Source organism: Pristiophorus japonicus, chromosome 17 (assembly GCF_044704955.1).
Source record: "Pristiophorus japonicus isolate sPriJap1 chromosome 17, sPriJap1.hap1, whole genome shotgun sequence".
NCBI lineage: Eukaryota > Metazoa > Chordata > Chondrichthyes > Pristiophoridae > Pristiophorus > Pristiophorus japonicus.
In genome coordinates, this window is record NC_091993.1 from 107,846,273 (window position 1) to 107,864,665 (window position 18,393).

At 46.3% G+C, this 18,393-nt stretch overlaps 1 protein-coding gene across 1 annotated transcript in view; it reads right to left on the reverse strand.

The window, feature by feature from the left end:
* The window catches only part of LOC139227891 (C4b-binding protein alpha chain-like), a 252,040-nt gene that overhangs the window by 146,539 nt on the left and 87,108 nt on the right, over window positions 1–18,393 (reverse strand). Inside the window, exon 6 of the mRNA XM_070859024.1 lies at window positions 15,003–15,110. The gene's annotated coding sequence lies outside the window, so the exon portion shown is untranslated. The remainder of the gene's footprint in view (window positions 1–15,002; window positions 15,111–18,393) is intronic.

The window sequence follows — 18,393 nt, forward strand, 5'->3', positions numbered from 1 at the left end:
GTTATACACTGATAGTGCGAGTGCCCACCTTTGTATGCGGGCTGAGGCATTAGTATTTATCCCCTTGTTTTCAGTGAACAGGGATATGAGGAGCTTTTGATCGGTTTCCAGCACAAATTTGAGGCCAAATAGGTACTGATGCATTTTGTTTACCCCGAACACGCACGCTAATGCCTCTTTCTCAATCAAGCTGTAGGCCCTCTCGGCCTTAGACAAGCTCCTGGAGGCATAGGCGACAGGTTGCAACCTCCCCGCAACGTTAGCTTGTTGTAATACACACCCGACTCCGTACAACGATGCATCACATATGCTAGCACAAATCTTTTACACGGGTTATACAATACAAGCAGCTTGCTGGAGCATAAAATGTTTCTGGCTTTCTCAAAAACAATTACTTGTTTTTTTTCCCCATAACCAGTTCTCATCTTTACGCAATAACACATGTAGGGGCTCTAAGAGGATGCTTAACCATGGTAGGAAGTTACCAAAATAGTTGAGGAGTCCCAGGAACGACCGCAGCTCCGTGACGTTCTGTGGCCTGGGTGTGTTCCTGATAGCCTCTGTCTTGGCGTCTGTGGGCCGAATGCCGTTCGCCGCGATCTTTCTCCCCAAAAACTCCACTTCTGTTGCCATGAAGATGCATTTCGACCTCATCAGCTGCAGCCCTACACAATCCAGTTGCTGGTGGACCTCCTCCAGGTTTTGTAGGTGCTCGACAGTGTCCCATGACCAATATGTCGTCCTGAAAGACCACCGTGCGTGGTACCGACTTGAGTAGGCTCTCCATGTTTCTCTGGAAGATCGCTGCAGCCGACCGAATTCCAAACGGGCATCTGTTGTAGATGAACAGTCCCTTGTGCGTGTTGATGCAGGTGAGGCCCTTCGAAGACTCCTCCAGCCAAAGTCAGGTCGAGCTTGGTGAACGTCTTGCCTCTTGCCAGCGTCGCAATTAGGTCATCTCATTAGGTAACGGGTATTGGTCCTGTAGCGAGAAATGATTAATAGTTACTTTATAATCGCCGCAAATCCTGACCATGCCATCACTTTTGGGTACTGGAACAATCGGGCTGGGCCACTCGCTGAATTCCACTGGGGAGATGATGCCCTCGCGTTGCAGCCTGTCCAGCTCAATTTCCACTCTCCCTCATCAGGTGAGGTACCGTTCACGCCTTGTGGTGAATGGGTCATGCCTCTGGGACCAAGTGGATCCGCACCTTCACCCCGGAAAAGTTTCCAATGCCTGGCTCAAAAAGGGAAGGAAATTTGTTAAGAACCTGGGTACATGAGGCCTCATCGACATGTGATAGCGCTCGGATGTCATCCCAGTTCCAGTGGATTTTGCCCAGCCAGCTCCTTCCAAGCAGTGTGGGGCCATCGCCTGGGACAATCCAAAGTGGCAGTTTGTGCACCGTGCCCTCGTAGGTGACCTTGACCATGGCAATGCCCAGGACAGTGATGAGCTCTTTGGTGTACGTTCTCAGTTTCGTGTGGATGGGGCTCAGGCCTGGTCTGTGTGCCTTGTTGCACCACAGTCTCTCAAACATCCTTTTACTGATGATGGATTGGCTAGCGCCAGTGTCCAGTTCCATGGCTACAGGTAAGCCATTCAATTTTACATTTAGCATTATAGGTGGACATTTCGTCAAAAATGTGTGCACCCAGTGTACTTCAGCATCTGCCTCCTCACTCTGAGGCTCGAAATTGCTTTGATCCACCATGGACCGATCTTCCTCTGCCACGTGGTGGTTAGCAGGTTTTGCAGAGCTTGCAGCTCGTCTGCAAGATCGTTGGAGGTGCCCCATTGTTCCACAGATCTTGCAAATATACCCTTTGAAGCGGCATGAATAGGCTGAATGGAAGCCTCCACAACGCCAACAAGGTGTGAATTGCCTTGCATTCATCCTTTGTTGCGGACTCGGAGTCATCTGGGCCAACTGAGGCCTGCTGGCAGTTGCAGACTCATGGTTTCTGCCCTGTACATTTCTGCTTGCAAATACATTTCCAGTTAATTTATGAACATTGCTAGCACTTCTGTGCTGAGAGATTTCTTTGGTGTTGTCACTGGTGGACATAAACGCCTGTGCTATCACAATGGCCTTACTGAAGGTCGGTGTCTCTACAGTCAAAAGTTTTCATAGGATGGTCTCATGGCCAATGCCCAGTCGAAAAAAGTCTCTGAGCATCCGCTTCAGGTAGCCATCAAACTCACATTGTCCTGCACGTCACCTTAGCTCGGCGACGTAGCTCGCCATTTCCTGACCTTCAGATCGCTGGCACATGTAGAACCGATACCTCGCCATCAGCATGCTCTCCCTCAGGTTAAGATGTTCCCGAACCAGTGTACACAGCTCCTCATACGACTTATCTGTGGGCTTCACCGGAGCCAGAAGATTCTTCATGAGGCTGTAGGTCGGTGTCCCGCAGACCATGAGGAGGACCGCTCTGCTTTTTGCAGCGCTTCCTTCTCCGTCCAGCTCGTTGGCTACAAGGTACTGGTCTAACCGTTCGACATAGTCTTCCCAGTCCTCACCCTCTGAGAACTTCTCCAGTATGCCCACAGTTTGCTGCATCTTTGCATTGGATTTGTGTACTCGTCGCCAGTTATTGTGTTCCTAACACAGATGAGACTGCACACAGGGAGGTTAAAGTAACAGTGATCTCAGTCTTTATTAAGACACTCCAGAGTGAGGAACAGGCCTTATATACAGTGCTCCCAAGGGATGCTGGGATCCCTTGGGACTTCAGGGGATGCGCTCCCTGGTGGTAGAACATGGGAGTGCATACTTTACAGATACACAACAGAACTCATCAGAGATCGATCACATATGAACTGGTCAGTGATCAAGCCATTACCTGGATGACATAACCCTGAGAGGCGGGAAACCAGAACAATAGAAAGCCTTTAAGCCCCAGACCGGTTGGAAGTGAAACCCCATCAATCAGCCATCACTGGAATACACATGGGCCACACAGACAAAAGCCTTGAAACAAGGAACACGTTATTGGGCCAGAAGCAGCAAACAAATAGGATTCTCGAAACAAGGAAAAATCTTTATTTGGCCAGAAGAAGCAAACAGACTTGGGATATAATAGGTAACTGTGTGGAGATCTCTCTCTCTCTCTCTCTCTCTTTGCTCTCACTTGCTTCACCTCTACAAGAACCAAGCACTCCGTCTGGAACGAGAGAAGAAACCATAGTCAGTACGGAACCAGAAGAGACACGTTTTCACCAGGAAAAGCAGCGAGTAAGCCAACGAATCGGTGAGCATCATCCCTGCATCTTTAAGATCACAGCCACTGTGTGAGGTGTTGTGTGTTCTCCCAACCAAGCCTGAGAAGAGTTTTAGTGGGGAGGTTTTGCTGCAAGGACCATAAGGGCATGCCCAACCCGTCGGTACAGATTCGGGGGTACACTGTGGATCTGAGCAGAGGGTTTAGACGTTGGGTACTTCGCGATAGGGGAGGTATAAACACACCAGGGTATTGGATTGTACTATATCATCACTATGTTTACTTATAGTTTTGCTGTGTTGAGGTAGCTTTAATAAAGCATTGGCGGTTGAGACCGAGGTATTTGTCCGTGACTCACTCATCTATTCAGTTCAGTAATCACTCCCAGGTCTAGAATTATTGTTACGTGGGGGTGCATCGAAAATACCCAAGGGAAACCACTTCAAGTTGCTAGCGTGGCGGTGGGTGAGGCTGACTCCCCTGGGGACAATGACGTTTGTCGAGTTCCTTTGCAGCAGCCGCTAGGACACTTAGGCCTGACACCACAATCCTTCAGCTCTTTCCATGAGACTGGCATTCTCAAATGCGTTTCCCACTCCTGGTGCCCTCCCCTGTAGCTAACCATTCTTCTCTTGCTTTGTGCTTTCAGATGATGACTCAGACAGCCAGGGGCCTGCATGTCAGCCTTCAACTGCGGGTGATGGTGGACAGGACAAGGAGGTGGAGGACACCTCTCTGGACATAACCGACAATCCAGCATCCTCACAGAGCATAGCCAGCAGCTTTTTCTGAGAAGGCGTGGTCTGGGAGATGCAGGTGGGTGATGCTCCGGGACCCAGTCACCTGCAGAAACACCACGGGGAGGGGAGATCAGGGGGCTAGCTCAGTGGAGGGTGAGTGTGTGCCTGAGTGATGCTCGGCAGCACTTTGATGATCAGGCCAACTTCGAGGATGATCAGGCTAACTTCGCCAGTTATTGCAGATGCACAGCGATCTGCTGGGTGTTTTATCAAGGGTGCCCGAGAATGTCAATGCACTTGCTTTGAGTGTGGTGGAGGCCACCTAAATGATTGCTTTTGTATCTGAGCGTCCCATCAAGCCAATCCTTAATAGATACCAATGGATGTTGGATGCTTCCAGTGACCATGGGTCCCAGACATGGTGGTATGGTCTATAGCTGACGGGGCAGTAGCCATTGAGCACCAGGCCGACGCTATGGTAGACCTGCAGACGGTCATGTTGTCAGTGTGTGGTGGCATCAATTAGCTCCGTGGTGTGCTGCAGTCGCAATCTGACCTGATGCAAAGCCAACTTGAATCCATGCTGGCACTGACTGCTGCCATCGTGTCTGGGGCCCCATCAGTTGAACGGGGAACTAACGTTGGTGAAGTATGGCAGTAATCTGTGCTCAACCAGATAGCTCCAGATGCTGAGGTTCTGCCCCGGGGGAGTAGCAGTGTGCGCAATCGATGGCTCCCTTAATCCTGGGGAAGGCTGCTATCATGGCAAAGGCACGGGTGTGCTCATCTGCGTCTTACCTGGACATGCTGAATTTGATCTAGTGTATTCGTTTGCTGTGGAGAGTGGCAGTAACCTGGCAAATGGAGCCTTGGACTGCAAACTGCGAGATGTTGCATACATTGCCTACAGGAGACTGGAACTAGCCGGTACCATAGAAGTTGAGTGCTGCTGTCACTTTCACTGCCACTGACAGCAAGGTCCTGGTGCCAATTCCAATTCCAGGTATGTCTGCAGAAGGTTGAAAAGCTCCATGACCACCTCCTTGAGGAACCTCAGCCTTCATAAGCAGTGCTCCTCGGACATCTCAAGATAAGAGTAACGCGCATGGTAAAGCCTGCGTCTGCACCCTGCCATTTGGGATGTCTTTTCTGGGGTGGATCCACATTTGCCCTAAGCTGTCTCTGCAGCCAGCACCTTTCAAGTCGTCGCCGCAGGACGATGGATGTGTGATCACTGCCCCCCAACCTTTGCAGAGGTCACAGCGAAATCCAACATTCACTTTTTCCCCCCCCCGATATCGAACCCAGCAATGTGTCAGAGATATTAATAATCAATCTGACGAGTCAACAGCAGCACGACGGCAACACCCTACTATCTGTGCGAGCATCAAATGCAGCACTGACCGAGACCTCTGAGCCTCAGCTGCAACTCCCTTTAAATAACGTTCCGGATTATTTTCTCTGGCTTGTGCATTCCCACTTTTTCAGGCGTCATGGACGCCAGCCATTAAGTGAGGTGGCAAAAGTGAATGTGGCGAGAAGGGCACCAAGGAGGCATTGCATGCGTACGGACATCATGATTTCCATGGCGTAAACCGTTTTAACGCCCCTAGAAAAATTTCAAGCGAATTTTGCGTCAGGCGTGAACAGCACCGAGCGCCACTCCCAAACACCTAACTCCCAGTCAACACCCAACACCGGCGTTATCAATCACATTTCGACCCCATAGAATTTCAAATTTTAACTCCAAGGAACTGTGAATTTTAACAATGAAAGTGGGAAAATTGAGGGCTAGGGAGAAATAATACTAAGCCCAAATTATCCAGGAGATATGGAAGATCTTTTAAGTCCAAGGGATGATTTCTTGATATGATAGTATTGTGGGGGTGGGAGGTGGAGCCGAGTTTCACTGTAATTTTCTGTATCTTCTTTGTCTGTATCATGATGTGTAATATTAACCAAATGAAACTTAGACTGGAAGAGCAAATGGCTTGGGATAGGTTTGTGATGCTAATAAGATTAGGTGTGGATCTTAGATGAAGCCCCCAAGACCCTACAAAGGATCAAACTTAGTGAAACCACACTATTCATGATTGCAGACCTAAGAGGAAATCTAATTTATTGAACATGACAGATCAGCAATCTATCCTGTTTAATATTGTAAAAATCACTGCCTTATATTTTTTGAGGTGCAGATGAGTAGCTGTGCCATTATTGTCAATTTTAAACTGGTTACTGCATTGATCAGAACAGCTTGTCTAGATGAAATACATTTTATGGACTAGGACTCCAGCATCAATGTGACTGAGTTTTATTTCTTCTCTGCTATCTAATTATCTTTAAGGAAATATGCAGGGCTGGTAGACATGAAGGATTCATATCATTGTCCAGTAACGATCAATGCAGGAGACAATAGGAAGAAGAGTGTCATGCCAAACCCTCAGCTGGTACTTACCCTCCTCCTCCCCAACTCTGACTCTTTGACTGCCCAGAATCTCCAAGGCTTCATCCTTAGAGGAAGCAAGAGGTCTCACATTGGGGGGGGGGGGGGGGGGGGGGGCGCTGGCACCATTCGCCATTCGCTCCTGCCTTACTGTTTGCATTGTTTTCAAAGGAAGAATTATCTTTTGCTCCTACAACAACATGTAAGGATGTGAGTGAAGGACACTTTCCAGATGAAGCCTGTGGATATAAGCTATCTAAGCACTTTAACATAATGCATTGGGTAAGGTAATTGCACTCCCTCAGTGCATTCATGGAAGATGTAGCTGACTGCTCTGACCTCATTAAACCTTTCCCAGCACTGAATTGAGGTGTGTGGAGTGATTGAACTGTCACTCACTGCCCTCGGGGTCCTTCCACTGGCTTTGAGCAACATTCCTTTGAAACATGTCTGTCTTTTCCAAAGTGTGCCTCCCTCTTCGGTTGGCTTCCTGCTACAGTATTTCAACATCAGGATCTGCAAAATGTGGAGGGTCTCTGTCTCCGATGGAAGACTTCACTGACGTCTAACAAGAAAAAATTGATCCTTTACAGCCAAAATGATGATGACGATACCTGGCTCTTTAAATCCTACAGCAATGTATTTTTCCACTCCACAATGGTCAACTCTCAATTGAAGGTGTTTCCAATGCAATAATTAAACAAATGAGCCTGTCTCTGGAGCTTACAGAACACTGAAAAATCAGGGCATAGTGAAGGTAACAACAGCATTAACCTAGATAAGGTTACAGTATAAAGAAAAATGCTAATTCGAGACAAAGCAACATTTTCCAACTTAATTAATCATCTTTATTTCTTCGGGATTGAAACAGCTCCTGAAACATAGAAACATAGAAAATAGGTGCAGGAGTAGGCCATTCAGCCCTTCTAGCCTGCACCGCCATTCAATGAGTTCATGGCTGAACATAATTTTAACAAAGGCTAACAAAGGTTGTATTTAATACAAAACAAAATTATACGTGATACATACAAAAGGAATGAGATCTTTTCGCCAGTTATTTTGGTTGCACTGCCACTTGTTTAAATATAAGCCATCCCGTTTTGAATTTGGGTCCATATACTTTTGTCAGTAAATTTTAAATTGTTGGTAAATTTCAGACTTTTGTGTATCTTTTATATAGAATTTCTTTGATATTAGTGCTACACTCTCAAACAGCTGATCCTGCTGCCACTCACTATCATACAGCAACAGACATAATTACCCAGAATTTACGGTCCCGATGACGGCGAACTTGCAGCGCTCGCGACATTTCGCCTTTGAAACTGACCACAACCTCAGGATTTAGCGCCAGTCTAATGTGGATATCCTGAGGTTGCGGTCTGTCGTGCACTGCTTCTCCACAGGCTGCCCTGTGAGCCCTCCACCTCGAGCTGGCAATTTGTAATCGGGGCCAGCAGCGATCGCCTTCGCTTTGCCGCTGGCTGCAAATTCCTGTCCAATGAGAGTCCTAGGCTTTGTCCTTTGTACAACATAGTGAAACTGGGTCATAATGTAGACAGGTGAGAATTACTATTTGTAGTTATTCCAGAATAGTGAACCTGGTTAAATGAGTCAATCTTACTGTTCTTTAAAAGCATTTAACTGGACCAGCCACATAAATACTGTGGCAGCAAGAGCAGATCAGGGGCTGGGTATTTTGCAGCGAGTGTCTCACCTTCTGACGCTCCAAAGTTTTTCCACCATCTACAAGGCTCAAGTCAGGAGTGTGATTGAATACTCTCCACCACAGTGCAGTTCCAACAACACAAGCTCGACACCATCCAGGACAAAACAGCCTGCTTGATTGACATCCTATCCACCACCTTCAACATTCACTCCCTCCACCACTGGGGCAGCAATGTGTACCATCTATAAGATGCAATGCAGCAACTCCCAAACCCACGACCTCTACCACCTAAAAGGACAAGGGCAGCAGGCGCAAGGAAGCACCATTACCTGCAAGTTCCCCTCCAAGTTGCACACCTATCTGGCTTGGAAATAGATCACCATTCCTTCATCGTCGCTGGGTCAAAATCCTGGAACTCCCTCCCTAACAGCTGTGTGGAAGTACCTTCACTACAAGGACTGCAGCAGTTCAAGAAAGCGGCTCACCACCATCTTCTCAAGGGTAATTAGGGATGGGCAATAAATGCTGGGCTTGCCAGCAATGCCCACATCCCGGAACAAATTTTTAAAAAGTCAATATTTCAGCACAAGCAAAATACAATATGTACATAAGACTGCTGACTTATGGAGCTAACTAGATCCTAATCAAAGAAAATATGCTACTAATAAGACTGGCTGAAATCTGCAATGGCATAGGCAATCAACCTGCTAATCTGACCTCTGCTATTAAGAAAGTATGTTAACATTTTCAGCAGGCTTGAGAGAAAAAAAGCATTGTTGGCCCATTTGGATTATTAATTCACAAACAATTGTAAAAATTAAATTAAAAAAAAATTAAAAATGAACATTCACATTCCTCCAGTTTTCTCTTTAAAATCAGACATTTGGAAACTGGTTACGTTGATTGGTGTCAGTAATTACCGGATACTAATAGTATCGTCAAGCCAGCTGCACTAGACAACTTTTGCTATAAATGCTAGTGTTGATGTTTCATCTTGAGGTCAATTACTACATTTATTTCTGGTATTGTCTTTTACTTTACACGTTGAGCAACTCGCTAACCTACACTGGCACCAGGTCACGGAACCTTTCACGACCACCGGACGTCCCAAAGCGCTTTTTCAGCCAATTAAGTTTTTTTATAAAGTGTAATGTAGGAAACATGGCAGCCAATTTGTGCACAGCAAGCTCCCACAAACAGCAATGTGATAATGACGAGATAATCTTTTTTATTGATGTTGATTGAGAGATTTCTTTTGGTAAGGTCGCCGGGGATAACTCTCTTCATCAAAATAGTGCCATAGGATCTTTTACATCCACCTGAGAGGGCAGACGGGCCTCAGTTTAATGTCTCATCCGAAAGATGGCACCTCCGACAGTGCAGCACTCCCTCAGTACTGTACTGGAATGACAGCCTAGATTTTTGTGCTCCCGTCTCTGCAGTGTGACTTGAACCCTCAACTATTTCAGTTGTGCCCTTTAAACAAATGCCCCCTGCAAAGGGGGTCACACACCAAAATACATTTTTTTCCAGTGCCCCCTGGCTAAAAGGGGGGCAGTAAAAACTGGCAAATTAAACTTTAGACATAAAATCAAATTAAAGTTTGGTTGCCAGGGGTGATGATGCACTCCAGTCCCTCTGGCGCCTACCTCTTGCGGAAGGCCACGAGCATACCGGTGAACACCACGTGCTCCATCTCCAGGGACACCTTGGCTCGGGTGTAACCGCGGAAGAAAGGCAGGCAGTCGGGCTGAATGACCTCTTCGACCGCCCGCTGCCTGGACCAGCTGATGGCCCCCTTGGCCATGCCTAGGAGCAGTCCTATGAGGAGGCGATCCGACCTGCTCACTCCCCTCCGTACAGGGTGCCCAAAGATCAGGAGTGTGGCACTGAAGTGCAACCAGAATTTGAGGAGCAGCCCCTTCAAATAATGGAACAGGGCTGCAACCTCACACATTCGATAAAAACATGGAACATGGACTCTTCCAGACCGCAGAAATTGCAAGAGCTTGGAGCCCAGGAACCGACTTAAAAACCTATTGCACAGGACTGCTCCATGCAACACCTTCCAGGCCAAGTCCCCAATAAATAGAGGGAGGACTCCCACGTAGAGTGCACTCCATTGGGGACCCCTGCCTCCTCCGGTCGTCAAGATGGTGCACCATGGCGTGTTCGGATGGCAGACGAGGATGGCAAGGTGGAGAGTGTGCAAGAGCAGCCCGTACAGGAAGACCCTCTGAGCAGAACTGAAAGACACGGAGGGGATTTCCCCGAGGAGGCTCAACTTGTGAGGCGCCGGCTCCCGAGGGAGGCTTCGGGGCTTGGCGTCAATGAGGAATTCTGTCCGGATGGGGGTCAGTTCGGACGCGATCTCTCCACGTGCTTGAGCCTCCTCGACACACCTAACGGAGTCAGGGCCCAATGCTGTTTTTAGCGACTCGATGGCATTGGCCGCGCGACGTACGTCGGCCCAGCACGTCTGGCACCATCCAGCCTGCTCCTCCGCCATCGAGCAGGTCCCTGATCCTGGTTACCTCGCCAGCCACAGCCCTCTCGTCCGCCTGCCACCTAAAACCGCGGTCATGGAGGTACGGATTCCTGAGCAGCGGCTCCTGCAAGACACCCGATAGGGGAGAGCTGCGCTTGGTGGTGACTCTGTTCTAGACCCTGATGAGTTCCTGGAAAAAGACAGGCAGCTCCTGCATGGTGGTCGTGACGCCCCCCCCCAGGCTCAAAAACAAGAGCTGCGTGATATAATTGAGGCTGTACTGCTGGTGGAAGAAATATGTCGCCAGCGCATGCCATCTAAGAGAGGGGGCTCGACATAGAGGTATCTCTGCAGAGTCTGAAGACGCAAAGTCACTAGCTGGGTGCTGACGCACACCAACGCCTGACCACCCTCCCTAAGCGGGAGACTCAAAACCGCAGCAGAGACCCAGTGCTTCCTTTTGTTCCAGAAGTCCACCAGCTTCTTCTGTACCTTGGTGCCAAACGCAGGGGGAGGGGTCAAAGTGACCAGCCGGTACCACAGCATAGTGGCACCAGCTGGTTTATGACAAGCGCTCGACCCCTGTAGGACAGTACTCGGAGCAGTCCTGTCCAGTGCCCTAGGCGAGCGGCGACTTTGGCCTCCAGCTCCTGCCAGTTCGCCGGCCAGGCTTCCTTGTCTGGACTAAGGTAGACTCCCAGATAGAGGAGATGGGTCATGCTCCCGGCAAAAGGCCTGAGCTCCTCCGGCAGGGAATACAAAGATTGATCAAAAAAAAAAGACATGCATTTATATAGAGCCTTTCACGACCACCGGACTTCCCAAGGCGCTTTAGCAGCCAATTAAGTTTATTTTTTAAGTGTAATGTAGGAAACACTGGAGACAATTTGTGCACAGCAAGCTCCCACAAACAGCAATGTGATAATGATCAGATAATATTTTTTTATTGATGTTGATTGAGGAATTTCTTTTGGTTAGGTCACCGGGGATAACTCTCTTCATCAAAATAGTGCCATAGGATTTTTTACATCCACTTGAGAGGGCAGACGGGCCTCAGTTTAATGTCTCATCCGAAAGATGGCACCTCTGACAGTGCAGCACTCCTTCAGTACTGTACTGGAAAGACAGCCTAGATTTTTGTGCTCATGTCTCTGCTGTGTGACTTGAATCAGCGTGACTTCTGAATCAGAGGTGAGGGTGTTACCAATGAGCCACGGCGAACAATGAAATCATATCCGATCAAACAATTCAGATACTTAAAATTTGAACAGGAAATCATTGGCACTTTTATTCTTCTTTTGTTGATTACACAACTACTCAGCAAAGCAAAACTTAATTAACAAATTGATTCAATTTAAATAACAAAAGTAACATTTAGACACTTCATGAAAAATACTTTTCCTTTTACTTTTACCTCATGCACACACATGTATCTAATTTTAAAAGTCTCCATGAGGTGGGGAGGTGAAAGCGGAGTCCAAGCACTGAACTGGAGTCCAGGAAGGATATGAAGTGCTAAATCAAGGGCTCCATTTCCTTCCTAGAGCGCAACAGGATGCATGCGGGGCAGTACTTGTGCAGCGCTGCACAATGGGCCGAGAAGCACTGCCGCATTCAGAAGCTCTTTCCCTCCCTTGAAGGGCATGGCCATCGCTGCAGGCTCTGTAATGGAAAGACTCACCTAGTCCCCGACTGCAGCCACGATTCAGCCTGATGCACTGCAGCAGCGTGCCGGGTCAGAAGAGAATCGAAAAAAATTGACCGACAACATTGCACAAATTTTTCCACCTATCTTGGCCACGTCGTCTTTAAGCTTTGCCCCCGAAGTGCTCAGCCTCTCCATCAGTGCCTTCTGCAGGTGCTGGGATGCTGCAGGGGGCAGAACCGAAGTTATTGCTCGGTGCACTTCCGAGGCGGTACTGGGGAAGTGCACATATCAATGACATCAATCTCCGGGCGAAGGAGATTGGGGCGCAACGTCCTTCCGTTGCCAAAAATCATCGCGCCCGGTTGGTAATTGATTAGTGCCCCATTACCACTTCCCAGAGGCCAATGTATTATCCTATTTTGTTGCATATGAGTTAACAGCAAATCAAAGCTGTTTTTGAATAGAACACCGATCAGTAATCCACACAGGTCAGAGATACATACCAAGGCTCCTTTTGGACACATTCCATAAATAAATAATAAATAAACTCAGTAATGTACACTAAATTCACTTTTTTTCCCCAAAAAGAAACTTATCTATGTACTCTAGTACAACTCACATCCTGGAGCAGACAGAAAAAAACAAAGGGATATGAAGAAAGTGATAAGAGCCACAAAATGGGGAATACGAGATCAAGCTTGCGAGGGATATCAGGCGTTATACTAAAGGATTTTACAAACATATTAGGAAAAACAGGGTGGCTAAAAGTAATGTGGGCCCCTTAATGACAGACACAGGTAATATTGTAATTAGAAATCAGGAAATGGCAGACTTACTAAACGGCCACAATAGAGGATGAAGATAAAATACCAGAGGTACAAGCAAAACTAAAAATAAATCAAGAGGAGGAACTAATTAGATTCAATGTGTGAAAAAAATGGTGCTGAAGAAACTAATCTTAAAGATAGACAAATCTACAGGACCCAATGGTTTCCTACCTCAGGGTATTGAAAGAAGTAGGTGAGAAAATTGTAGATGCTCTAGATATGATCTTCCAAAGTTCTCAATTCAAAAATTGTCCCCTTGGATTGAAAAGTTGCCACTATCACTCTACATTTAAGAAGAGTAAGAAAGATACACTCGGAGATTATAGGTCCATTAGTTTAATGTTTGTTGAGGCAAAGTTACTAGAATCTGTTTTTAGGGACAGAGTGACTGAGCATTTGGACAAATATGAGCTGATCAGAGACAACTGTAAAGTGTAAGTCATATCTAACAAAACCAGTTAAATTTTTTGAGGAGGTAACTCACGTGGTAGGTAAAGGAGTAGCTATGGATATTATTTATATGGACTTGCGAAGGCATTCGACAAGGTTCCACATAAGAGATTTAACAAAAATTCTAACACATGGAATTGGAGCCAATCTATTGGCTTGGATAGTAAATTGGTTAGGACGCAGGAAAAAGGGAGTTGGAATAATGGGTAAGTATTCAAATTGGCAGAATGTGAATAGTGGTGTCCCCAAGATCTATACTGTGACCACAGCTTTTCACTATATTTATAAATGACTTGGATGTAGGACTAGAAAGCTGTATATCTAAGTTTGGTGATGGCACTAAATTAGGTGCCACAGTATATTGCGTAGATGAGAACAGAAACTTACAAAGGGACATTGAAAAATTAAGTGAGTGGGCAAAACTGTGGCAGATGGGAGTCCAATGTGGAAAAGTGTGAGGTCCATGAACGATAGAACGATAGATCAGGGTATTTCTAAATGGTAAGAAGCTAGGAACTGTGGATGAGCAGAGAGATTTAGGGGTCCAAGTCGAAATCACTAATAGATAGTGGGCAGGTACATGAAATGTTGGCCGTTAAATCAAGAGGGCTAGAATACAAAGGGGTGGAAGTTATGTCACAGTTGTTCAGAGTTCTACTCACACCCCTTCTGGAGTAGTTCGTTCAGTTCTGGACCCCACACCTCAGAAAGGATCTGCTGGTCTTGGAGGGGGTGCAGCGCAGATTCACCAGAATGATACTGGGGCTAAATAGATTACATTGTGAGGCCAAGTTGCATAGATTAGGCTTGTATTCCCTTGAATATAGAAGATTAAGGGGTTATCTAACGGAGGTGTTGAAGATAATTGAAGGATTTGATACGATAGACAAAGAGCAGCTATTTCCTCTGGTAGGACAGACCAGAACAAAGGGACAAAAATTAGAGCTAGGCCATTTAGGGGTGATATCAGAAAGCACTTCTTCACACAAAGGGTAGTGGAAATCTGGAACACTCTGCCCCAAAAAGCTGCTGAAACTAGATCAATGGAAAATGTCAACACTGAAATTGCTAGATTAGGCGAGGGTATTAAAGCTGACAAATACAGTTAAGATACAGATCAGCATGATCTAACTGAATGGTGTAACAGACTCGAGCGGCTGAATGACCAATTCCTGTTGCTATGTTTTCTAGTGTTGCACAAACTCTGCTCATTTCCATCAGAGAGAAAACTTGATCAAATAAGTTCAGTGAAATGCAATTGTCAGAAATACAAGGATAGAAAATATGGCAATAAATTGGGACAAAAACTTTTGTAGCAAGAATGGAGTATACTTCCATTTGTGCTGTTCCTGTATGAACACATTGCTCTCATACTAATTCCCTATGTACATTTTTTTAATGCAGATGTTTATCTATTTTAAATGGGCTAATATCTGTATTTAAAAAAGAACAGACAGGAAATTCAGTATTAGCACATCAAGTCTTTGTATGAGAAGTTGGAAACTATACCCAAATGAACAGAAAATAAATTGCATCAGTTCAGCTGCTCTGCAGACAGCCAAAAGATCATCAGAAATACAGTTACATTTAGTATGATGAGCGGTCCATATTGTTGACCTATAGGAGGAAAAACAGGAAAATTAGAAACGGTCTTTAAATTAACAAACATGAAAAATAGTAAGACAGTGACAGCTACATCAGTATAGAAGTGGTCAGCAGAGACCACTTTCTTTGTTGGGTGACCAGTATTTAACAGTCAGCACGGATTTAAAAAATGGCAAAACTAGAAGTAACATTTGGCATTTTCAGTTCATTTAGAAAATTTACTCCACAAACCTTGTTATTAATTCATTAGACCACCACCAACTTGATGCCACACTCTTCAATCTTGGATCTTTGCGCTAACTTTAATGCTGGGTCCTAAGGTCACTCAGAAAAGATAGCGTGCAGCAGACCGACAGAGACGCTGTCAGTTTAAAAGGGACACACACATCTTCCAGGTAAGTTTGCACTTAAGCTTTTGGACTGTATTATTTGTATTTTATTGAAGTAGTGGCTTGGTGCAATAAATGTTTAAAAATATTTTAAGTGTGCAGGGTGCGCAGTTGGATGCTTGCAAGGCCTTGGATAGTAAAGGAAGGCCTCTGAAAAAACAGAAAATGCTGAAAATACTCAGCGGCATCTGTGGAAAGAAAAACAGAGTTGACTTTTCAGGTCAAGATGCTGCCTGAGCTGCTGAGTATTTCCAGCATTTTCTGCTTTTATTTCAGATTTCAAGCATCCGCTCGCAGAGGGTAGAGGAAGACACAAGAGGAGGAAGCGGAAGAAAGGATGCAACCAAGACAGCCCCTTTCTGGCCGGGATATCTGGGATGGAATCAAACGCCTGCGGAACTAGTGACCATAACCCCAATACCCCCTTCAACATGTGTCCCACAGCTCACCTTCCCTCTGTTACTGTCCATCACAGTGTCCTCTTGGCCACAATGCTGAAATACAAGCCACCAGAAAACAAACTTTCCAATTCAACTTCATCCATTTATGCATCAAATAGGACATCAAGAAAACAACTAATCACCCTTATGCATTCCCTTAGTGACTGTCTTGTGTCTTTGCTTATCCTACTGGTGTCACGGACAGTTACCCCGGTGGCCGCAACATGGTTGGTGGAAGGCTGCTGACTTTCTGTGGGGAACAATGCAGACGTCCTCGAGGAGCTGGTGGCTGGGAGTGTCAAATCGAGTGACTGTGTTTCTTCATTCTCCTCTCCCTCTTCTGGCTGGGTAGGCTGGATTTCTTGGGTGTCGGAAGTGAGTAAGGCACATGGATGGAGTTGTGGTGAGGGGAGGGTGGGAAAGCAAGAGCTGCCTGCGAGAAGGAGCATAACGTATGAGGATACCAGCATCTTGCACCTATTCAGCGCTGCCGCTGGCCAAGGGCTCAGCCATGCCCCTGCCAGGAATGACCAGCACTGTCTCCTCCAAGGGGGTGAGGCAAAGCTAGCAACAGGAGTTGTGCCTCGTATTTGGTAAAGATTGTTGGTAGCTGAGTGATGGTGGGGGGCGGGGGCAAGAGAGAGAGATCATGCAATGAGCAGTGTTTAGAGCTACCGGTGCAGTTGGTAGGAGAGGTCTTTTGATGATACATTCACTAACCTTGACCAGTGGTCTGAGGTCATGAAGCTTCTTTGGGCACTGGAGCCAGGTCGTGGGGGGGGGGGGGTGACGCTGCTGGCAGCAACGGCCTTGGCGATCTAGACTCACATCCTTCTTTCTAGTGGACCTCCTGTCCCCTGTGAGTGGAGGAGCTCTCTTACAGTGTTCATCCCCTACACATAGCTGGAGTACTGCATGCGAGACCCTGGGTGCCCCTACCCTGGCTAGTTGAGCCATTTAGGTTCGTGCTGAAGCACTTTTACCATTATTTTTTGTGTGAAAGGCAATTCAGCTTTAAGAGCTGAATCTCCTATTTGGGACTTAATTTAATTAAAAAATTTTCTAGAAGGCAGTTGAGCTCCAAGGGCTAAAAATTGTATTTTTAAATGATTTTTATTTTTTTCCATTTTAGAAGGCAGTTCCCCTTTAAGGGGCTGACACTGCTTTCTGCAATGATAGGCTAGTTTTCGGTGAATGCCTCCGGCTGAGTCACGCCCGCAAACCAGCCTTACATGGTAAGTTTAGCGCTGTGCTGATGTTAAACAGCAGGCAGCACAAATATAAACGGGGCCACCTGCGCGATTAATTTCGGCGGCTGATAACTGCAGCCTGGGATGGCACTAGCAGCTTTTTGGCCCACTGGAATTTTTTAGCCCAAGATCTCTACAAAATGTTTGAGAGTTCATTTTAATGGTGCCTGTTAATCTTTTCTCATAACCTCTCTTTTACCTCCCATATTAGCATTTTCAATTCCATCCTGTACTTTCCATAATCTTCCTGGTTATTAACTGAATCTTTCTCCTGACATTTGTCATTAGCATTCCTTTGATACTTTATTTTAACGTTTATTTACTTTGTCATCCAGGGCACATTAGCTTTGGATTAGCTATATTTTTCATTCAAAGGAATATGCCTAGTTTGTACTTGAAACATCTCTTTCCTGAATGCCCTCCATTGCTCAGTAACTGCTTTACCCTGCAATCACCTTTTCCAATCTACCTGTGCTACGTCCCTTCTTAAATCACTGAAATCAGCTGTCCTAAAAACCTGTGCTCCAGAACTAGCCTCACCTCCAGCCAAGCAGTTCCAGTACAGCTACAACACTGGCATCTACCCGACAGTGTAGAAAACTGCCCAGATATGTCCTGTCCACAAAAAGCAGGACAAATCCAAACGGCCAATTATCAGCCCATCAATCTACTTTCAATCATCAGCAAAGTGATGGAAGTGGTCATCGATAGTGCTATCAAGAAGCATTTACTCACCAATAACCTGCTCACCGATGCTAAGTTTGGGTTCCGCCAGGACCAATCGGCTCCGAGACCTCATTGCAGCCTTGGTCCAAACATGGACAAATGAGCTCAATTCCAGATTTGAGGTGAGAGTGACTGCCCTTGACATCAAGGCAACATTTGACCGAGTGTGGCATCAAGGAGCCTTAGTAAAATTGAAGTCAATGGGAATCAGGGGGGAAACTTTCCACTGCCTGGAGTCATACCTAGCACAAAGGGAGATGGTTGTGGTTGTTGGAGGCCAATCATCTCAGTCCCAAAATATCCCTGCAGAGTTCCTCAGGGCAGTGTCCTAGGCCCATCCATTTTCAGCTGCTTCATCAATGGCCTTCCCTCCATCATAAGATGTTCGATGATAATTGCAGTGTTCAGTGCCATTCACAACTCCTCACATAATGAAGCAGTCCATGTCCACATGCAGCATGACCTGGACGACATTCAGGCTTGGGCAGAT